The sequence below is a fragment of the Triticum aestivum genome, chromosome 1A (assembly GCF_018294505.1).
Source record: "Triticum aestivum cultivar Chinese Spring chromosome 1A, IWGSC CS RefSeq v2.1, whole genome shotgun sequence".
Taxonomy (NCBI): domain Eukaryota; kingdom Viridiplantae; phylum Streptophyta; class Magnoliopsida; order Poales; family Poaceae; genus Triticum; species Triticum aestivum.
Window position 1 is genome coordinate 245494181 of NC_057794.1, and position 25219 is coordinate 245519399.

Genomic DNA, 25219 nt, shown 5'->3' on the forward strand with positions numbered 1-25219 from the left:
CTCGGGGCTGAGGGTTTGTAACAGTAGCTATGTGGTTAATCTCTCTCTCTCTCTCTCTCTCGTGTTCTTGAGATGTCACAATCTTGATGTATCGCGGGCTTTGTTAATATAGTCGGATCATATGGTGTTTTCCCTTCTCTATCTTGTGATGAATTGAGTTTTACCTTTGAGATTTTATTTTATTGGATTGAATATTTTTGTGGATTTGAGAGCAATTGATATATGTCTTGCATATGAATACCCGTGGTGACAATGGGGTATTATATTGATTCATTTGATATATGTTTTGGCACTCAACTCGCAGATTCCCGAGGTGGCATTGAGGTAATCTATGCATACGGGTTGATGCATGTTCTCGTCTTTGTTTCTCCGGTAGAAATCTTGGGGGACTCTTTGAGGTTCTTTGTGTTGGACTGAGTATTATGAATCTGAAATTGTTTGATGCGTATTGTATAATTAACTCATGGATACTTGTGGTGACATTGAAGAGTCTAGGTGACATTAGAGTTGGTTGATGTGTATCATATGGTGTTACTTTAGTATGAACTCTAGGATAGATCGAACGGAAAGAATAACTTTGTGTTATTTTAGTATGAACTCTTGAATAGATCGAACAGAAACAATAACTTTGAGGTGGTTTCGTACCCTACAAACAATTTCTTCTTCTGCTCTCCGCTAGATAAGAACTTTGGAGTGATTCTTCATCGCACGTTGAGGGATGGTTATATGATCCAATTAGATTAGCATTGTTGAGAGATTGCACTAGTGAAAGTACGGACCCTAGGCCTCATTTTCAAGCATTGCAATACCGTTTGTGATCCGTTTTATCAATTGCTACCTTGTTGTTTTTATTGTTACTATTACAAAAATCAATATCTACTATCGTTACTACACTTTTATCACCATCTCTTCACCAAACTAGTGCACCTTTACAATTTTCCATTATATTTGGTGTGTTGGGGACACAAGAAACTCTTTGTTATTTGGTTTTAGGGTTGTTTGAGAGAGACCATCTTCATCCTATGCCTCCCACGGATTGATAAACCTTAGGTCATCCACTTGAGGAAAAATTGCTACTGTCCTATAAAACTCTGCGCTTGGAGGCCCAACACGTGTCTACATGAATAAAGTTGCGTAGTAGACATCAAGCTCTTTTCTGGCGCCATTGCCGGGGAAGTAAGTGCTTGAAGGTATATCCTTAGATCTTGCAATTGAATCTTTTAGTTTCTTGTTTTATCACTAGTTTGGTTTATAAAATAAAACTACAAAAAAATGGAATTGAGGTTGCATCATATTATTCATCTTTATAATGTCTTTCGTGAAAATGATGGAAAGGAAAATTGTGCTCAGTTGATAGAAGAAGAATTCTATAAAATGTTTGACAAAAAATCTTTGAATGATGAGCATGATTGCAATGTTGTTGGTATGAACTCTTTGAATATCCATGATGCTAACGATATGCAAAGCCATAAGCTTGGGGATGCTATATTTGATGAAGATGATATTTTTAGTTCCCCAAGTTTTGATGAGAAAATTTATTATGATGAAAGCATGCCTCCCATCTATGATGATTATGGTGATGACATGTATGCTATAAAGAATAATGATAACCATGAAACTTTTCATCATGATTTTAATTTTCAATCTCATGATAGTTATTTTTGTTGAGTTTGCTCCCACTACTATTCATGAGAATAAATTTGCTTATGTGGAGAGTAATAAAATTTCCATGCTTGTAGATCATGAAAAGAATGCCTTATGTGATATTTATATTGTTGAATTCATTCATGATGCTACTGAAAATTATTATGAGAGAGGAACATATGCTTGTAGGCTTCTCAATAATATCAAGTTTCCTCTCTATATGTCGAAAGTTTTGAAGTTGCACTTGTTTTGCCTTCCTATGCTAGTTGATTCTTGTTCCCATAAGTTGTTTGATCACAAAAGCCCTATGCATAGGAAGTGGGTTAGGCTTAAATGTGCTAGTCATATGCTTCATGATGCTCTCTTTGTGTTTCAATTAGTATCTTTTATGCGAGCATCATTGAAATCATCATGCCTAGCTAAAAGGCATTAAAGAAAAGCGCTTGTTGGGAGACAACCCAACATTTATACCTACTGTTTTTGTTGGCTCACATGATTAGGCTACTGTATTAATCATGTTTTATAGATTTTGTTTCAATAAAGTGCCAAGTTGACTTGATTCTGTGCAAAAACAGAAACTTTTGTGTTCAGTCCAGGAATTTTAAAAATTCACTAGAACGTTCTTTTGATCTAATTTTTTTACAGGTGATAGATATACAAATTACCTATGTTGTCCTATTTTTTTAGATTTTGGAGTAGCAGAAGTATGGTTGTTGTCTAGATCATTACAGACTGTTCTGTTTTTGACAGATTCTGTTTTCAATGCATAGTTCACTTCTTTTCTAGTTTCTATGGCTTATATTGATCAATATAAATTGTAGAAATGATATGCTACAGTAGGCATTGTGTGATAACAACTATGAATCTTTTCTTTGACAGTACCAAAGTGGATGATTTGTCTTTATCATACTAACCTATCTCACGAAGTCCCGTTAAGTTTTGTGTGATTGAAGTTTTCAAGTTTTGGGTGAGATATCGATATGAGGAGAATAAGGACTGACAAGACCCTAAGCTTGGGGATGCCCAAGTCACCCCAAGGTAATATTCAAGGAATATCCAAGCACCTAAGCTTGGGGATGCCCCGGAAGGCATCCCCTCTTTCGTCTTCAACATTATCGATGACCTCACTTGGAGCTATATTTTCATTCGTCACATGATATGTGTTTTGCTTGGAGCGTCATTTTTTATTTTGCTAGGATTTGCTTGCTGTTATTTAAAATAATGTTTTGCATCTTTTATTTCAATAAAAATGTCAAGTATAGCCTTTACCATGCTTATTTTGCAAGTCTACATGTTGTTGTTTGAAAACAGAAAGTTTATCAGTGTTGCAAAAATTCCCCAGAAATGTCAGAATGTGATAAAATGTTAAAATGTTTTGCAAAGTAAGCTATGATAAATTTTCTACAGTGTGTTAAATTTTCAGAATTTTTGGAGTTAAAGAAGTATGAATATTCTTGCATAGTTTACAGACTGTCATGTTTAGACAGATTGATGTTATGTTTGCATTGTTTGCATATGTTTGCTTGTTTAATGATTCTATTTGAGGATAGGACTATTAAATACGTAGAGGCATTTAGTATGCAATGTTAAATAATAATTTTAGTGATTTGCTACCGATGACCCACAAGTATAGGGGATCTATCATAGTCCTTTCGATAAGTAAGAGTGTCGAACCCAACGAGGAGCAGAAGGAAATGATAAGCGGTTTTCAGCAAGGTATTCTCTGCAAGTACTGAAATAAGTGGTAACAGATAGTTTTGTGATAAGATAATTTGTGATAAGCAACAAGTAACAAAAGTAAATAAAGTGCAGCAAGGTGGCCCAATCCTTTTTGTAGCAAAGGACAAGCCTGGACAAACTCTTACATAAGGAAAAGCGCTCCCGAGGACACATGGGAATATCGTCAAGCTAGTTTTCGTCACGTTCATATGATTCGCGTTCGGTACTTTGATAATTTGACATGTGGGTGGACCGGTGCTTGGGTGCTGTTCTTACTTGAACAAGCATCCCACTTATGATTAACCTCTATTGCAAGCATCCACAACTACAACAAAAGTATTAAGGTAAACCTAACCATAGCATGAAACATATGGATCCAAATCAGCCCATTACGAAGCAACACATAAACTAGGGTTTAAGCTTCTGTCACTCTAGCAACCAATCAACTACTTATTACTTCCCAATGCCTTCCTCTAGGCCCAAATAATGGTGAAGTGTTATGTAGTCGACGTTCACATAACACCACTAGAGGCTAGACAACATACGTCTCATCAAAATATCAAACGAATACCAAATTCACATGACTACTAATAGCAAGACTTCTCCCTTGTCCTCAGGAACAAACGTAACTACTCACAAAGCATATTCATATTCATAATCAGAGGGGGTAATAATATGCATAAATGATCTGAACATATAATCTTCCACCAATTAAACCAACTAGCATCAACTACAAGGAGTAATTAACACTATTAGCAACCTACTAGAACCAATCCCGGACTTGGAGACAAGAATTGGATACAAGAGATGAACTAGGGTTTTGAGATGAGATGGTGCTGATGAAGATGTTGATGGAGATTGCCCTCTCCTGATGAGAGGATCACTGGTGATGACGATGGAGATGATTTCCCCCTCCGGGAGGGAAGTTTCCCCGGCAGAACAACTCTACCGGAGCTCTATATTGGATCCGCCAAGGTTCCGCCTCATGGCGGCGGAGTTTCGTCCTGAAAGGTTGCCCCTTATTTTTTTCTCGACGAAAGACTTCATATAGGAGAAGATGGTCATCGGAGAGCCACCAGGGGCCCCACGAGGTAGGGGGGGGCGCCCCCCACCCTCGTGGGAAGGGTGTGGGCCCCCTGGTCTTCATCTTTGGTGAGGATTTTTCATTATTTACTATAAGGTATTCCGTGGAGTTTCAGGACTTTTGGAGTTGTGCAGAATAGGTCTCTAATATTTGCTCCTTTTCCAGCCTAGAATTCCAGCTGCCGACATTCTCCCTCCTTATGTAAACCTTGTAAAATAAGAGAGAATAGCCATAATTATTGTGACATAATGTGAAATAACAGCCCATAATGCAATAAATGTCGATATAAAAGCATGATGCAAAATGGACGTATCAACTCCCCCAAGCTTAGACCTCGCTTGTCCTCAAGCGAAAGCCGATAACAATAAATATGTCCCCATGTTTAGAGGTAGAGGCTTCGATAAAAATAAAATACGGACATGAGGGCATCATGATTATTCTCATAACAACAACATACATAGATATTGTCATATGATTACTTATGTTCAAGTGATGATCTATTCACAATGCAAAAGTATGAATCAGAAACCTTATTGAGAACCAACAAACTATAACCTCAGTCATTGAAACAATTGAAATTTATCATAACATCAGAAAGAGTTTATGTTAGAGCTAAAAAGCAAGTCCACATACTCAACTATCATCTAGTCCTTCATAATTGCTAACACTCACGCAATACTCGTGGTTACGGAGTTTTAATCGGACACAGAGAAAGATAGGGGCTTATAGTTTCGCCCCACAACCTTTTACCTCAAGGGTAATGTCAACAATAATAACTCATGCCCCCCTACATCCAATTAGATATATCTATCAGGATCTTTCCAACACACTGTGCTTGCCAAAGGATAAAATGTAGAAAGGAAAGGTGAAGATCACCATGACTCTTGCATAAGGTAGAAGATAATAATAAAAGATAGGCCCTTCGCAGAGGGAAGCAGAGGTTGCCATGCGCTTTTATGGTTGGATGAACAAAATCTTAATGCGAAAGAACGTCACTTTATATTGCCCCTTGTGATATGAACCTTTATTATGCAGTCCGTCGCTTTTATTACTTCCACATCACAAGATCGTATAAAGCTTATTTCTCCGACACCAATCAATCATACATATTTAGAGAGCAATTTTTATTGCTTTGCACCGATGACAACTTACTTGAAGGATCCTATTCAATCCATAGGTAGATATGGTGGACTCTCATGGCGAAACTGGTTTAAGGGTATTTGGAAGCACAAGTAGTATCTCTACTTGGTGCTGAGAATTTGGCTAGCATGAGGGGGAAAGGCAAGATCAACATGTTGGATGATCCATGACAACATACTTTATCTCAGATATAAGAAAACATAACCCATTACGTTGTCTTCCTTGTCAAACATCAACTCTTTAGCATGTCATATTTTGATGAGTGCTCCCAATCATAAAAGATGTCAATAATAGTATATTTATATGTGAAACCTCTCTTTCCTTATTACTTACTATTAATTGCAACGATGACCAAAGCTATGTCTGCCAACTCCCAACAACTTTTAATCATCACACTCTTTCTATGTGAAGTCATTACTATTAATAAGATCAATATGAACTTTTGTTTCTTTTTATTATTTTTCTCTTTTCTTTTATTCACCCAAGATCATAGCAAGGAAATCAAGCCCTTGACTCAACACTAATCTTTATTATATAGCTCACGAACTCGATTACATAGAAGGATAATAAAGCAAAACTCACAACTAGATCATGCCATAAACTTTATTCTACTAGATCAAAATACTACTAATAGGATCAAATTAAGGAAAATGGTAAAGATAGGAGTTGTGATTGTGATACGATACCGGGGCACCTCCCCCAAGCTTGGTAGTTGCCAAGGGGAGTGCCCATACCTATGTTATTATATCTCCTTGGTTGGTGAAGAAGGTGGAGGTGTTGTTGATGATGCAGGCTTGTCATCCATCTTCCAAGGCATAGGTTCACCATCATAGAAGGATGATCGAGTCTCCGGAATCCTCGAATCTGTAGCCAAACTCATTCTTTTGAATCTATATTCATACTCACAGTTTTGGTTTTGCAGGTCATAGATTTGGGCTTGGAGGTGCTCGATCTTCTCATATAGCTTGAAGATGGCCTCCTCGGTGTTCTTGGCATCCGGCTTGTAGTTGTTAGTGAACTCTGCGAGCACCGTGTGGCTAGCGTTGATTCCACGCTCCACTATCCACTGGCACTTGAAAACTTGTTGCTCCATTGCTTCGAGCCTCGTCTCCACGCTTTCGGTTCCCTTTGGTCCCTCAGCATCGCGGATGTGCAGCAACCAATCACGCATCTCAATGGTTTGAGGGCATCGCAACACCTCCGCGAGGTAAGGGTTGATGACCTTCTCGAAGAACTTGTCCTTGGAAGCACTTAGGGACGTCATGATAATCTAGATCTGTCAGAAAAACAGCTCGAAACAAAAACAGGAGATTTTTCTGTGATACGGGAGTCAAAACCCCCGGGAGATTATATAATGATTTTTTACCGACCAAAATATGTATCGTGCAAGAAAACGGAGTCCAGAAGGCACACAAGGTGCTCACGAGGTAGGGGGGCACGCCCAGGGGGGTAGGGCGCGCCCTCCACCCTCGTGGGGCCCTCGTGTCCTTCCCGGTCTACTACTTAATTTTCTATTTTTCTAAATATTCCAAAACAGAGAAATATTGCCTTAAAAATTGTTTTGGAGTCGGTTTACTTACCGTACCACATACCTATTCCTTTTTGGAGCCTGAAACGTTCTGGAAAGTGTCCCTTATGTATTCCTCCAGGGTTACGGTTTCTATAATATTGGTTTCAACATTTATGGGATTACCTGAGATATAGTGTTTAATTCTTTGACCGTTTACCACCTTCGGATTTGTGCCTTCGAAGTTGCTGATTTTTATGGCACCGGAACGATAGACCTCCTCGATAACATAGGGGCCTCCCCATTTAGAGAGAAGTTTCCCTGCAAAAAATCTCAAACGAGAGTTGTATAGCAATACATAATCACCTACATTAAACTCACGCTTTTGTATCCTTTTGTCATGCCATCTTTTAACCTTTTCTTTAAACAACTTGGCATTTTCATAAGCTTGGGTTCTCCATTCATCAAGTGAGCTAATATCAAATAACCTCTTTTCACCGGCAAGTTTGAAATCATAATTGAGCTCTTTAATAGCCCAATAAGCCTTATGTTCTAGTTCGAGAGGTAAGTGACATGCTTTTCCATATACCATTTTATACGGAGACATACCCATAGGATTTTTATATGCAGTTCTATAGGCCCATAATGCATCATCAAGTTTCTTGGACCAATTCTTTCTAGATCTATTGACAGTCTTTTGCAAAATTAATTTGAGTTCTCTATTACTCAATTCTACTTGACCACTAGACTGTGGGTGATACGGAGATGCAATTCTATGATTGACGTCATATTTAGCAAGCATTTACGGAAAGCACCATGAATAAAATGTGAACCACCATCAGTCATTAAATATCTAGGGACTCCAAACCTCGGAAAAATAACTTCTTTAAGCATTTTAATAGAAGTGTTATGATCAACACTACTAGTTGGAATAGCTTCTACCCACTTAGTAACGTAATCAACAACAACTAAAATATGTGTATATCCATTAGAGGCAGGAAAAGGTCCCATATAATCAAAGCCCCAAACATCAAACGGTTCAATAACAAGTGAATAATTCATAGGAATTTCTTGACGTCTACTAATATTACCAATTCTTTGACATTCATCACAAGATAGGACAAACTTACGTGCATCCTTGAAGAGAGTAGGCCAATAAAAACCTGATTGCAATACCTTATGTGCAGTTCTATCTCCCGCGTGGTGTCCTCCATAAGTTTCGGAGTGGCACTTGCGTAGGATCTGTTCCTGTTCATGCTCAGGTACACATCGTCCAATAACACCATCCACTCCTTTATAAAGATGTGGGTCATCCCAAAAGTAATGTCTCAAATCATAGAAGAACTTTTTCTTTTGTTGGTATGTGAAGCTAGGTGGTATAAATTTAGCAACTATGTAATTAGCATAATCAGCATACCAAGGGGTATTACGAGAAGTACTTATGACATTTAATTGTTCATCAGGAAAGCTATCATCAATAGGTAGTGGGTCATCAAGAACATTCTCTAACCTAGATAAGTTGTCTGCAACGGGGTTCTCAGCTCCTTTTCTATCAACAATATGCAAATCAAATTCTTGTAGCAAGAGAACCCATCTAATAAGTCTAGGTTTAGCATCTTTCTTCTCCATAAGATATTTAATAGCAGCATGATCAGTGTGGATAGTTACTTTAGAATCAACAATATAAGGTCTGAACTTATCACAAGCAAATACAACTGCTAAAAGTTCTTTTTCAGTAGTAGCATAATTTCTTTGAGCATTGTCTAGAGTCTTACTAGCATAATGGATAACATTTAATTTCTTATCAACTCTTTGCCCTAGAACAACACCTACAGCATAATCGCTAGCATCACACATAATTTCAAAGGGTAAATTCCAATCAGGTGGCTGAACAATAGGTGCAGAGACTAATGCTTTCTTAAGTATTTCAAATGCTTCTACACAATCATCATCAAAGACAAATGGTATATCTTTTTGTAATAAATTAGTCAGAGGCCGAGAAATTTTTGAGAAGTCCTTAATGAACCTCCTATAAAATCCGGCGTGACCAAGGAAACTTCTTATACCTTTGATGTCCTTGGGACATGGCATCTTTTCAATAGCATCAACCTTGGCTTTATCAACTTCAATACCTCTTTCAGAAACTTTATGCCCCAAGACAATACCTTCATTAACCATAAAGTGGCACTTTTCCCAATTCAAGACAAGATTAGTTTCTTCACATCTCTGCAAAACTCGATCAAGATTGCTCAAGCAATCATCAAAAGAAGATCCATAGACGGAAAAGTCGTCCATGAAAACCTCACAAATCTTTTCACAAAAGTCAGAGAATATAGCCATCATGCATCTTTGAAAGGTAGCAGGTGCATTACATAAACCAAAAGGCATACGTCTATAAGAAAACTACCAAAAGGGCATGTAAAAGTAGTCTTTGATTGATCTTTAGCCGACACAGGTATTTGAGAGAAACCAGAATAACCATCTAGAAAGCAGTAATGTGTATGTTTGCATAATCTTTCTAGCATTTGATCGATAAAAGGTAAGGGGTAATGATCTTTCAGTAGCCTTATTTAATTTGCGGAAATCAATTACCATCCTATAACCTGTCATAATTCTTTGTGGAGTCAATTCATCTTTATCATTAGGAACAACAATAATACCTCCCTTCTTAGGGACACAATGAACATGACTTACCCACTGACTATCAGCAACGGGATAAATTATACCTGCCTCCATAAGCTTTAGTATTTCTTTTCTTACCACTTCTTTCATTTTAGGATTCAGACGTCGTTGAGGATCACGAACTGGTTTGGCATCTGCTTCCAAATTTATTTTATGTTGACATAGAGTGGGACTAATGCCCTTAAGATCATCAAGAGTATATCCAATAGCAGCACGGTGCTTCTTTAGAGTTTTCAATAATCTTTCTTCTTCATGCTCTGAAAGGTTAGCACTAATAATAATAGGATATATCTTCTTTTCATCAAGATAAGCATATTTAAGATTATCAGGCAACGGTTTAAGCTCAAACACGGGATCACCCTTAGGTGGAGGGGATCCCCTAGGATTTCAACAGGCAAATTGTGTTTCAGCATAGGTTCCTGTTTAAAGAATACTTCATCTATTTCCCTTCTTTCATTCATAAACATATCATTCTCATGGTCTAGCAAATATTGTTCTAAAGGATCACTAGGAGGTACGGCAATAGAAGCAAGACCAATAATTTCATCCTTACTAGGCAATTCTTCTTCACGGTGTTGTTTACTAAATTTAGAGAAATTAAATTCATGTGTCATATCATCCAAGCCAATAGTAACAACATTCTTTTCGCAGTCTATCTTAGCATTAACAGTGTTCAAGAAGGGTCTACCAAATATAATGGGACAAAACTATCTTGTGGGGAACTAAGAACAAGAAAATCAGCAGGATATTTAGTTTTCCCGCACAAGACTTCAACATCTCTAACAATTCCCACTGCTGAAATAGTATCTCTATTAGCAAGTTTAATTGTGACATGAATATCTTCTAACTCAGCAGGTGCAATTTCATACTTGATTTCTTTATACAAGTCATAAGGTATAACACTAGCACTAGCACCCATATCGCATAAGCCATGATAACAATGATCTCCTATTTTAACAGAAATAACAGGCACGCCTACCACAGGTCTATGTTTATCTTTAGCACAAGGTTTAGCAATTCTAGCAGTTTCACCGCAGAACTGAATAACATGCCCATCAATATTATCAGACAAGAGATCTTTAACAATAGCAACATTAGGTTCTACTTTAACTTGCTCAGGAGGTGTATAGGTTTTAATATTGCTTTTACGAACCACAGTTGAAGCTTTAGCATGATCCTTTATCCTAATAGGGAAAGGTGGTTTCTCAACATAAGAAGTAGGAACAATAGGATCATTATAAGTAATAGTATTTTCTTCAACTTTAATAGGTGTAGCTACTTTTATTTCTATGGGAGGATGATATTTAAACCACTTCTCCTTAGGGAGATCAACATAAGTAGCAAAAGATTCACAGAAAGAAGCTACTATCTCAGAATCAAGTCCATATTTAGTGCTAAACTTACGGAAAATATCGGTATTCATAAAAGATTTAAGACAATCAAAACTAGGTGTCATACCTGACTCCTTACCATTGTCAAGGTCCCAATCTTCACAGTTGCGTTTAATTCTATCTAATAAATCCCATCTAAATCCAATAGTCATCATCATAAAAGAGCCAGCACAGGAAGTATCGAGCATGGTGCGATTATTTTCAGAAAGTCGAGCATAATTTTTGGAAGAATTGTTTCTCTTGGGAGCTCATGATTGGGGCATGAATATAACATTGATTTAAGCCTCCCCAAGCTTGAGCGATGCTTTCTCCTTCGTGAGGCCAAAAATCATATATATAATTGCGATCACGATGAACAAGATGCATAGGGTAATACTTTTGATGAAATTCCAATTTCAATCTTCTATAGTTCCATGATCTCGTATCATCAATTAGCCTATACCATATCAATGTGTCTCCCTTCAAAGATAAAGGGAAGACCTTCTTCTTAGCAACATCATCGGGTATACCTGCATGCTTAAATAATCCACAAACTTCATCCACATATATTAGGTGTTCATCAGGATGCTTTGTTCCATCTCCTGTAAAAGGATTAGCTAGCAGTTTTTCTATCATACCCGAAGGATACTCATAAGGAATTTCATTTTCATATTCATTTTCAATAGGTTCAGTAGGTTGAGGAGCAACTCTTTGCCCTACTGGTCAGGGTGAAGATACCCCGAACAAGCCCCTCAGAGGATTACTTTCCATAGTAACAAGTAACAGTAAATTTCAGCACACTATATAATTTTTTCCTTAGCAAATTCCACCTACCAAAGGCGCTTCACTCCCCGGCAATGGTGCCAGAAAAGAGTCTTGATGACCCACAAGTATAGGGGATCTATCGTAGTCCTTTCGATAAGTAAGAGTGTCGAACCCAACGAGGAGCAGAAGGAAATGATAAGCGGTTTTCAGCAAGGTATTCTCTACAAGTACTGAAATAAGTGGTAACAGATAGTTTTGTGATAAGCAACAAGTAACAAAAGTAAATAAAGTGCAGCAAGGTGGCCCAATCCTTTTTGTAGCAAAGGACAAGCCTGGACAAACTATTATATAAGGAAAAGCGCTCCCGAGGACACATGGGAATATCGTCAAGCTAGTTTTCATCACGTTCATATGATTCGCGTTTGGTACTTTGATAATTTGACATGTGGGTGGACCGGTGCTTGGGTGCTGTTCTTACTTGAACAAGCATCCCACTTATGATTAACCTCTATTGCAAGCATCGGCAACTACAACAAAAGTATTAAGGTAAACCTAGCCATAGCATGAAACATATGGATCCAAATCAGCCCCTTACGAAGCAACGCATAAACTAGGGTTTAAGCTTCTATCACTCTAGCAACCCATCATCTACTTATTACTTCCCAATGCCTTCCTCTAGGCCCAAATAATGGTGAAGTGTTATGTAGTCGACGTTCACATAACACCACTAGAGGCTAGACAACATACGTCTCATCAAAATATCGAACGAATACCAAATTCACATGACTACTAATAGCAAGACTTCTCCCTTGTCCTCAGGAACAAACGTAACTAATCACAAAGCATATTCATATTCATAATCAGAGGGTTAATAATATGCATAAAGGATCTGAACATATAATCTTCCACCAATTAAACCAACTAGCATCAACTACAAGGAGTAATTAATACTACTAGCAACCTACTAGCACCAATCCCGGACTTGGAGACAAGAATTGGATACAAGAGATGAACTAGGTTTTTGAGATAGATGGTGCTGATGAAGATGTTGATGGAGATTGCCCTCTCCTGATGAGAGGAGTGTTGGTGATGATGATGGCGATGATTTCCCCCTCTGGGAGGGAAGTTTCCCCGGCAGAACAGCTCTACCGGAGCTCTAGATTGGATCCGCCAAGGTTCCGCCTCATGGCGGCGGAGCTTTGTCCCGAAAGGTTGCCCCTTATTTTTTTCTCGATGAAAGACTTCATATAGGAGAAGATGGTCATCGGAGAGCCACCAGGGGGCCCACGAGGTAGGGGGGCACGCCCTGGGGGGGGGGGCGCCCCCCACCCTCGTGGGAAGGGTGTGGGCCCCCTGGTCTTCATCTTTGGTGAGGATTTTTCATTATTTATTATAAGGTATTCCGTGGAGTTTCAGGACTTTTGGAGTTGTGCAGAATAGGTCTCTAATATTTGCTCCTTTTCCAGCCCAGAATTCCAGCTGCCGGCATTCTCCCTCCTTATGTAAACCTTGTAAAATAAGAGAGAATAGCCATAAGTATTGTGACATAATGTGAAATAACAGCCCATAATGCAATAAATATCGATATAAAAGCATGATGTAAAATGGACGTATCAGCTACATTTGAGAATGATAAGCTTATTGCATTGATTTATACTAACTTATCTCACGAGTTCTTGCTGAGTTTTGCGTGGATGAAGTTTTAAGATTTAGGGAAACCGTCATATAAAAGGATTTAAGGAGACACAAAAGCTCAAGCTTGGGAATCCCAAGATAATATTTCAAGAAGTCTCAAGCATCTAAGCTAGGGATACCCCGGTAGGCATCCCACCTTTCTTCATCAACAATTATCGGTTAGTATCGGTTGAGCCTAAATTTTTACTTCTTCACATGAGATGTGCTATGCTTGGAATGCCATTTTATCTTGTTTTGTTTGCTGTTTGAATAAAATGCTTAGATCTGATTTTTTTTTAAATAAGAGAGAGTCCTCAAATAGCCACCCATTCACATAACTACTCGCTTGATCTTCACTTACATCTTTTTGGAGTAGTTTGTCGAAATCTCTCACGCTTCACTTATATTATTTTGAGAGATGAATTTTTTTATGCTAATGTTCTTCACTTAAATTTGTTTGAGCCTGTCAAAAGCAATTGCAATATATGAAATTAGTCCAAAAGTGATAGAGATCCAAGAAAGATATAATAAAAACTTTCATGAAGATCATTGGACAAAATAAAATTGATTCTTTTAATAGTTTTGAGATATGATGATAGTGATATGTGAGTCATGTTGGTGAGTAATTATGCTTTAGTAAGAATATTGGTGTTAAGGTTTATGATTCCCTATGCAAGCATGAAAGTCAATAGTTATGCAATGAAATTACATCTTACTTGTGGTGCATTATTCGGTGTTAATTATGGTCAATGCTCGTTTATGTAAATTTTCGTTTCTTGGTTGGTTGCTTCTCAATCTATTTGCTAGCCTTCATTTGTACTAAGTAGAAATACTACTTATGCATCCAAAATCCTTAAACCCAGTTTTGCCATACGAGTCCACCATATAGCTACCTATATGCGGTGTTTCCGTGCCATTCTAAGCAAATTTGTATGTGCCATCTCTAATTTTCAAAATAAATTTCCTTTTTGTGTGCTCGTACCGCTCATAAAACGGTAGGGGTGACTGGTATTTTTACGTGCTAGATGTGTTATTCTCAAGATGAGTGTTTATTCACTTGTCATTGCATGAGAGTATGACAAAGGTATTATGGATGCCCAGTCCCGAAACGAAAAATGAATTTACCTTATGTTGTCAAATAATAAATTCCTTGGAAAGTGTTGGTATGGACGGCACCCATGGATATAGTTAGTCGTGGAATGAGAAAGTATGGTGGAAAAAGGAATAAACTTTAATTTTTGTTTGGGAACTGCCTATGATATATCTAGCATGGAAAATATTGGGAACTACTCGATCGTTTTCGTTGACAGGAAAAGCATGCCACCCAAAATGTTTTATCTCTATCTTTTTCGCTTTGAGCTCTGGCACCTCTACAAATCCCTACTTCCTTCTGTGAAGGGCCTTTCTATTTACTTTACGCAATTTTTATTTTGAGTCTCCGTCTTCTCTTATAAAGCACCAACTAAGGGGCACTATGATCGTACTTGAGAATTGGGTGTAGCTAATATGCGAGTGTGTTTCATGAATGGATCAATGATTAAGCATGATGGGCTAGGGATAACTTGCTTTAGTGTTGATATTTTGAAAGACATGGTTGCTTGTTGATATGCTTGGGCATTGAAATCTTCATGTCAAAACTAGGCTATTACTTTGAACCATATAAAAGTCCATATGTCCATGCTACAAAAGAAAAGAATATGTGATGAACATGTTAGGCAGCATTCCACATCAAAAATTTTGTTTTTATCATTTACCTACTTGAGGACGAGTAGGAATTAAGCTTGGGGATGCTGATACGTCTCCCATGTATCTATAATTTTTGCTCGTTCCATGTTGTTATATTATCATTCTTGGATGTTTTACAATCATTTTATAACAACTTTATATCATTTTTTGGGACTAACCTATTGACACAGTGCCCAGTGCTAGTTGCTCTTTTTTGCTTGTTTTTTTACTTCACAACAAATCAGTATCAAATGGAGTCCAAACACAGCGAAAAATTTTGGAGATTTTTTCTGGACCAGAAGACTCAGGATGGGCTAAAAAGGTACCAGAGGGGAGGCCCGAGGTGGGCACAACCCACGTGGGTGTGCCTAGGAGCCCAGGCGCGCCCAGGGGGGTTGTGCCCCCTCGGTGACCTCCCGCACCGCCCGTTTGTCCTATAAATTGCCAAATATTCCAAAAACCCTTGGGGTAACCCTAGATCAGAAGTTCCATCATTGCAAGCCTATGTAGCCATGAAAAACCAATCTAGATCCCGCTCTGGCGCTCCACCGGAGGGGGAAATCATCACCGGTGACCATCTTCATCATTCTGGAGGCCACCATGACGAGGAGGGAGTAGTCCACCCTCGGGGCTGAGGGTTTGTACCAGTAGCTATGTGGTTAATCTCTCTCTCTCTCTCATGTTCTTGAGATGTCATGATCTTGATGTATCGCGGGCTTTGTTAGTATAATCGGATCATATGGTGTTTTCCCTTCTCTATCTTGTGATGAATTGAGTTTTCCCTTTGAGATTTCGTTTTATCAGATTGAATATTTTTGTGGATTTGAGATCACTTGATATATGTCTTGCATATGAATACCCGTGGTGACAATGGGGTATTATATTGATTCATTTGATATATGTTTTGGCACTCAACTCGCGGATTCCCGGGGTGACATTGGGGCAATCTATGCATAGGGGTTGATGCATGTTCTCGTCTTTGTTTCTCTGGTAGAAATCTTGGGGCACTCTTTGAGGTTCTTTGTGTTGTATCGAGTATTATGAATCCGAAATTGTTTGATGTGTATTGTATAATTAACTCATGGATACTTGTGGTGACATTGGAGTATCTAGGTGACATTAGAGTTGGTTGATGCGTATCATATGGTGTTACTTTAGTACGAACTCTAGGATAGATCGAATGGAAAGAATAACTTTGTGTTATTTTAGTACGAACTCTTGAATAGATCAAATGGAAAGAATAACTTTGAGGTGCTTTCATACCTTGCAAACAATTTCTTCTTATGTTCTCTGCTAGATAAGAACTTTGGAGTGATTCTTCATCGCACGTTGAGGGATGGTTATATGATCCAATTAGATTAGCATTGTTGAGAGATTGTACTAGTGAAATTAGGGACCCTAGGCCTCATTTTCAAGCATTGCAACACCGTTTGTGCTCTGTTTTATCAATTGCTACATACCTTACCTTTTTTATTGTTACTATTACAAAAGTCAATATCTACTATCGTTACTACACTTTTATCACCATGTCTTCGCCGAACTAGTGCACCTATACAATTTTCCATTATATTTAGTGTGTTGGGGGACACAAGAGACTCTTTGTTATTTGGTTGTAGGGTTGTTTGAGAGATACCATCTTCATCCTACGCCTCCCACGGATTGATAAACCTTAGGTCATCCACTTGAGGGAAAATTGCTACTGTCCTACAAAACTCTGCGCTTGGAGGCCCAACACGTGTCTATAAGAAAAAAGTTGCATAGTAGACATCAGTGTGTGGCTCCCATATCATGTACCGTGCGCTTGTCGGCAAGGTTTTCCGTCAAGGTTTCTATTGGTCAACAACCCTTCAAGACACATTGGTTGTGGTGACAAGGTGCGAAGCATGCCAGTTCCATGCCAAGAACATTCATCTGTTGGGGAACTGTAACGCCCTCGATGCGGCTATATCTCCTACGTGTCGAAGCACGACTTAGAGGCATAACCGCATTGAAAGCAATGTCGCAAATGAGGTAATCTTCACAACAACCCATGTAAATAAATAAAGGGGAAAGGTACATAGTTGGCTTACACTCGCCACGTCACACAAATACATAAATAAGTCATTACATTCATCCAATACACTCAAGGTCCGGCTACAGAACCAAAATAAAGATCAACCCTCAAAAGCGACAAAGTCCCCGATCGCCCCAACTGGGCACCACTACTGATCATCTGGGAAAGACACGTAGTAACTGTTGGGGAACGTAGCAATAATTCAAAATTTTCCTACGTGTCACCAAGATCAATCTATGGAGTCATCTAGCAACAAGGGAGGAGTGGATCTACATACCCTTGTAGATCGCGCGCGGAAGCGTTCAAGAGAACGGGGTTGATGGAGTCGTACTCGTCGTGACCCAAATCACCGATGATCCTAGCGCCGAACGGACGGCACCTCCGAGTTCAACACACGTATGGAGCAGCGACGTCTCCTCCTTCTTGATCCAGCAAGGAGGAATGAGAGGTTGATGGAGATCCAGCAGCACGACGGCGTGGTTGTCCTCCCTTCCCCCCACTATATATAGGGCCAAGGGAGAGGGGGAGGGCGCAGCCTTGCCTCTTCCTCCAAGGAAGGGTGCGGCCAAGGGGGGGAGGAGTCCATCCTCCCCAAGGCACCTCGGAGGTGCCTTCCCCCTTTAGGACTCTCCCTTTTTCCTCTACTCTTGGCGCATGGGCCTCTTGGGGCTGGTGCCCTTGGCCCATATAGGCCAAGGCGCACCCCCTACAGCCCATGTGGCCCCCCGGGGCAGGTGGCCCCACCCGGTGGACCCCCGGGACCCTTCCGGTGGTCCCGGTACAATACCGGTGACCCCGAAACTTGTCCCGATGGCCGAAATAGCACTTCCTATATATAATTCTTTACCTCCGGACCATTCCGGAACTCCTCGTGACGTACGGGATCTCATCTGGGACTCCGAACAACTTTCGGGTTACCGCATACTAATATCTCTATAACCCTAGCGTCACCAAACCTTAAGTGTGTAGACCCTACGGGTTCGGGAGACATGCAGACATGACCGAGACGTTCTCCAGTCAATAACCAACAGCGGGATCTGGATACCCATGTTGGATCCCACATGTTCCACGATGATCTCATCGGATGAACCACGATGTCAAGGACTTAATCAATCCCGTATACAATTCCCTTTGTCTATCGGTACGATACTTGCCCGAGATTCGATCGTCGGTATCCCGATACCTTGTTCAATCTTGTTACCGGCAAGTCTCTTTACTCGTTCCGTAACACATCATCCCATGATCAACTCCTTGATCACATTGTGCACATTATGATGATGTCCTACCGAGTGGGCCCAGAGATACCTCTCCGTTTACACGGAGTGACAAATCCCAGTCTCGATTCGTGCCAACCCAACAGACACTTTCGGAGATACCCGTAGTGTACCTTTATAGCCACCCAGTTACGTTGTGACGTTTGACACACCCAAAGCACTCCTACGGTATCCGGGAGTTACACAATCTCATGGTCTAAGGAAATGATACTTGACATTAGAAAAGCTTTAGCATACGAACTACACAATCTAGTGCTATGCTTAGGATTGGTCTTGTCCATCACATCATTCTCCTAATGATGTGATCCCGTTATCAATGACATCCAATGTCCATGGTCAGGAAACCGTGACCATCTATTGATCAACGAGCTAGTCAACTAGAGGCTTACTAGGGACATGGTGTTGTCTATGTATCCACACATGTATCTGAGTTTCCTATCAATACAATTCTAGCATGGATAATAAACGATTATCACGAACAAGGAAATATAATAATAATCAATTTATTATTGCCTCCAGGGCATATATCCAACAGTCTCCCACTTGCACTAGAGTCAATAATCTAGTTCACATCGATATGTGATTAACACTCAAGGTCACATCCCTATGTGACTAACACCCAAAGAGTTTACTAGAGTCAATAATCTAGTTCACATTTACCATGTGATTAACACTCGATGAGTTCTGGGTTTGATCATGTTATGCTTGTGAGAGAGGTTATAGTCAACGGGTCTGAACCTTTCAGATCCGTGTGTGCTTTACAAATCTCTATGTCATCTCCTAGATGCAGCTACCACGCTCTATTTGGAGCTATTCCAAATAACTGTTCTACTATACGAATCCAGTTTACTACTCAGAATAATCTGGATTAGTGTCAAAGTTTGCATCGGCGTAACCCTTTACGACGAACTCTTTTATCACCTCCATAATCGAGAAAATTCCTTAGTCCACTAGTTACTAAGGATAACTTTGACCGCTGTCCTGTGATCCATTCTTGGATCACTCTTGTACCCTTTGACTGACTCATGGCAAGGCACACTTCAGGTGCAGTACATAGCATAGCATACTGTAGAGCCTACGTCTTAAGCATAGGGGACGACCTTCGTCCTTTATCTCTACTCTGCCGTGGTCGAGCTTTAAGTCTTAAATTCATACCTTACAACTCAGGCAAGAACTCCTTCTTTGACTACTCCATATTGAACACCTTCAAGATCATGTCAATGTATGTGCTCATTTGAAAGTACCATTAAGCGTTTTGATCTATCCTTATAGATCTTGATGCTCAATGTTCAAGTAGCTTGATCCAGGCTTTCCATTGAAAAACACTTTCCAAATAACCCTATATGCTTTCCAGAAATTCTACGTCATTTCTGATCAACAATATGTCAACAACATACATACTTATCGGAAATTCTGTAGTGCTCCCACTCACTTCTTTGGAAATACAAGTTTCTCATAAACTTTGTATACACCCAAAATCTTTGATCATCTCATCAAAGCATACATTCCAACTCCGAGATGCTTACTCCAGTCCCTAGAAGGATTGCTGGAGCTTAGCATACTTATTAGCATCTTTCAGGATTGACAAAACCTTCCGGTTGTATCACATACAACCTTTCCTCATAAATCGTCGAGGAAACAATGTTTTGACATCCTATCTGCAAGATTTCATAAATGATGCAGTAATTGCTAATATAATTCCAACAGACTCTTAGCATCGCTACGAGTGAGAAAGTCCCATCGTAGTCAACTCCTTGAACTTGTCGGAAAACATATTAATGACAAGTTGAGCTTTCTTAATGGTGATACTTACCATCATTGTCCGTCTTCCTTTTAAAATCCATCTGCACTCAACAACCTACGACCATCGAGCTGTTCTGCCAAAGTCTACACTTTGTTTTCATACATGGATCCTCTCTCGGATTTTATGGCCTCGAGCCATTTATCGGAATCCGGGCCCACCATTGCTTCTCCATAGCTCGTAGGTTCATTGTTGTCTAGCAACATGACTTCCAAGACAGGATTACGTACCACTCTAAAGTAGTACGCATCCTTGTCATCCCACGAGGTTTGGTAGTGACTTGATCTGAAGTTTTATGATCACTATCATAAGCTTCCACTTCAATTGGTGTAGGTGCCACAGGAACAACTTCCTGTGCCCTGCCACACACTAGTTGAAGAGGCGGTTCAATAACCTCATCAAGTCTCCACCATCCTCCCACTCAATTCTTTCGAGAGAAACTTTTCCTCGAGAAAGGACCCGATTCTAGAAACAATCCCTTATTGCTTTCGAATCTGAGACAGGAGGTATACCCAACTATTTTGGGTGTCCTATGAAGATGCATTTATCCGCTTTGGGTTCAAGCTTATCAGCCTGAAACTTTTTCGCATAAGCGTCGCAGCCCCAAACTTTTAAGAAATGACAGCTTAGGTTTCTCTAAACCATAGTTCATACGGTGTCATCTCATCGGAATTACGTGGTGCCCTATTTAAAGTGAATGTGGTTGTCTTTAATGCCTAACCCATAAACTATCATGGTAATTCGATAAGAGACATCATGGTATGCATCATATCCAATAGGGTGCAGTTATGATGTTCGGACATCACACTACGGTGTTCCAGGCTGTATTAGTTGTGAAACAATTTCCACAATGTCTTAATTCTGTGCCAAACTCGTAATTCAGATATTCATCTCTACGATCATATCATAGACATTTTATCCTCTTGTCACGATGATCTTTCAACTTCACCCTGAAATTACTTGAACCTTTCAATAATTCAGACTCGTGATTCATGAAGTAAATATACTCAATATCTACTCAAATCATCTGTGAAGTAAGAACATAACGATATCCACTACATGCCTCAGCACTCATTGGATTGCACACATCAAAATGTATTACTTCCAACAAGTTGCTTTCTAGTTCTATTTTACTGAAACCGAGGCTTTCAGTCATCTTGCCCATGTGGTATGATTTGCATGTCTCAAGTGATTCAAAATCAAGTGAGTCCAAACGGTCCATTTGCATAGAGTTTCTTCATGCATATACACCAATAGACATGGTTCGCATGTCTCAAACCTTTCAAAAACGAGTGAGCCCAAAGATCCATCAACATGGAGCTTCTTCATGCGTTTTATACCGATATGACTTAAGTGGCAGTGCCACAAGTAGGTGGTACTATCATTACTATCTTTTTGGCATGAACATGTGTATCACTACGATCGAGATTCAATAAACCATTCATTTTAGGTGTAAGACCATTGAAGGTATTATTCAAATAAACAGAGTAACCATTATTCTCCTTAAATGAATAACCATATTGTGATAGACATAATCCAATCATGTCTATGCTCAACGCAAACACCAAATAACAATTATTTAGGTTTTAATACCAATCTCGATGGTAGAGGGAGCGTGCGATGCTTGATCATATCAACCTTGGAAACACTTCCAACACATATCGTCAGCTCACCTTTAGCTAGTCTCCGTTTATTCCGTAGCTTTTATTTCGAGTTACTAACACTTAGCAACCGAACCGATATCTAATATCCTGGTGCTACTAGGAGTACTAGTAAAGTACACATCAACACAATGTATATCCAATATACTTCTATCGACCTTGCCAGCCTTCTCATCTACCAAGTATCTAGGGTAATTCTGCTCCAGTGGCTGTTCCCCTTATTACAGAAGCACTCAGTCTCGGGTTTGGGTTCAACCTTGGGTTTCTTCACTAGAGCAGCAGCTGAATTGCCGTTTCATGAAGTATCCCTTTGTTCCCTTGCCCTTCTTGAAACTAGTGGTTTCACCAACCATCAACAATTGATGCTCCTTCTTGATTTCTACTTTCGCGGTGTCAAACATCGCGAATATCTCAAGGATCATCATATATGTCCCTGATATATCATAGTTCATCATGAAGCTCTAGCAGCTTGGTGGTAATGACTTCGGAGAACCATCACTATTTCATCTGGAAGATCAACTCCCACTCGATTCAAGCGATTGTTGTACTCAGACAATCTGAGCACAAGCACAACAATTGAGCTTTTCTCCTTAGTTTGTAGGCTAAGAAAATCATCGGAGGTCTTATACCTCTTGACGTGGGCACGAGCCTGAAATCCCAATTTCAGCCCTCGAAACATCTCATATGTTTCGCGACATTTCAAAACCGTCTTCGGTGCCTCAACTCTAAACCGTTTAACTGAACTATCATGTAGTTATCAAAACGTGTATGTCAGATGTTCGCAACATCCACAGACAACGTTCGAGGTTCAACACACTAAGCGGTGCATTAAGGACATAAGCCTTCTATGAAGCAATGAGGACAATCCTCAGTTTACGGACCTAGTCCGCATAATTGCTACTATCAACTTTCAACTAAATTTTCTCTAGGAACATATCTAAACAGTAGAACTGAAGCGCGAGCTACGACATAATTTGCGAAGACCTTTTGACTATGTTCAGGATAATTAAGTTCATCTTATGAACTCCCACTCAGATAGACATCCCTCTAGTCATCTAAGTGATTACATGATCCGAGTCAACTAGGCCGTGTCCGATCATCACGTGAGACGGACTAGTCAACATCGGTGAACATCTTCATGTTGATCGTATCTACCATACGACTCATGCTCGACCTTTCGGTCTTCTGTGTTCCGAGGCCATGTCTATACACATGCTAGGCTCGTCAAGTCAACCTAAGTGTTTCGCGTGTGTAAATCTGTCTTACACCCGTTGTATGTGAACGTTAGAATCTATCACACCCGATCATCACGTGGTGCTTCGAAACAACGAACTGTCGCAACGGTGCACAGTTAGGGGGAACACTTTCTTGAAATTTTAATGATGGATCATCTTATTTACTACCGTCGTTCTAAGTAAACAAGATGTATAAACATGATAAACATCACATGCAATCAAATAATAGTGACATGATATGGCCAATATCATATAGCTCCTTTGATCTCCATCTTGGGGCTCCATGATCATCTTGTCACCGGCATGACACCATGATCTCCATCATCATGATCTCTATCATCGTGTCTTCATGAAGTTGTCTCGTCAACTATTACTTCTACTACTATAGCTAACGGTTAGCAATAAAGTAAAGTAATTACATGACGTTTATGTTGACACGCAGGTCATAAATAAATTAAGACAACTCCTATGGCTCCTGCCGGTTGTCATACTCATCGACATGCAAGTCGTGATTCCTATTACAAGAACATGATCAATCTCATACATCACATATATCATTCATCACATCCTTTTGGCCATATCACATCACATAGCATACCCTGCAAAAACAAGTTAGACGTCCTCTAATTGTTGTTTGCATGTTTTACGTGGCTGCTATGGGTTTCTAGCAAGAACGTTTCTTACCTACGCAAAGACCACAACGTGATATGCCAATTGCTATTTACCCTTCATAAGGACCCTTTTCATCGAATCCGATCCGACTAAAGTGGGAGAGACAGACACCCGCTAGCCACCTTATGCAACTAGTGCATGTCAGTCAGTGGAACCAGTCTCACGTAAGAGTACGTGTAAGGTCGGTCCGGGCCGCTTCATCCCACGATGCCGCTGAATCAAGATAAGACTAGTAACGGCAAGCATATTGAACAAAATCAATGCCCACAACTACTTTGTGTTCTACTCGTGCATAGAAACTACGCATAGACCTAGCTCATGATGCCACTGTTGGGGAACGTAGCAATAATTCAAAATTTTCCTACGTGTCACCAAGATCAATCTATGGAGTCATCTAGCAACGAGGGAGGAGTGGATCTACATACCCTTGTAGATCACGCGCGGAAGCATTCAAGAGAACGGGGTTGATGGAGTCGTACTCGTCGTGATCCAAATCACCGATGATCCTAGCGCTGAACGGACGGCACCTCCGCGTTCAACACACGTACGGAGCAGCAACGTCTCCTCCTTCTTGATCCAGCAAGGGGGGAGGAGAGGTTGATGGAGATCCAGCAGCACAACGGCGTGGTGGTGGAAGTAGCGGGATTCCAACAGGGCTTCGCCAAGCGATGTGGGAAGAGGGAGATGTGTCATGGGAGGGAGAGGGAGGCGCCAGGGCTTAGGTATGGTTGTCCTCCCTTCCCCCCACTATATATAGGGCCAAGGGAGAGGGGGAGGGCGCAGCCTTGCCTCTTCCTCCAAGGAAGGGTGCGGCCAAGGGGGGGAGGAGTCCATCCTCCCCAAGGCACCTCGGAGGTGCCTTCCCCCTTTAGGACTCTCCCTTTTTCCTCTACTCTTGGCGCATGGGCCTCTTGGGGCTGGTGCCCTTGGCCCATATAGGCCAAGGCGCACCCCCTACAGCCCATGTGCCCCCCCGGGGCAGGTGGCCCCACCCGGTGGACCCCCGGGACCCTTCCGGTGGTCCCGGTACAATACCGGTGACCCCGAAACTTGTCCCGATGGCCGAAATAGCACTTCATATATAATTCTTTACCTCCGGACCATTCCGGAACTCCTCGTGACGTCCGGGATCTCATCCAGGACTCCGAACAACTTTCGGGTTACCGCATACTAATATCTCTATAACCCTAGCGTCACCGAACCTTAAGTGTGT

General features: G+C 40.3%; 1 protein-coding gene across 1 annotated transcript in view; it reads right to left on the reverse strand.

Moving 5' to 3' along the window:
- LOC123180678 (cellulose-complementing protein-like) overlaps positions 1-25219 on the reverse strand; it is a 135470-nt gene that overhangs the window by 3014 nt on the left and 107237 nt on the right. The window lies entirely within an intron of this gene.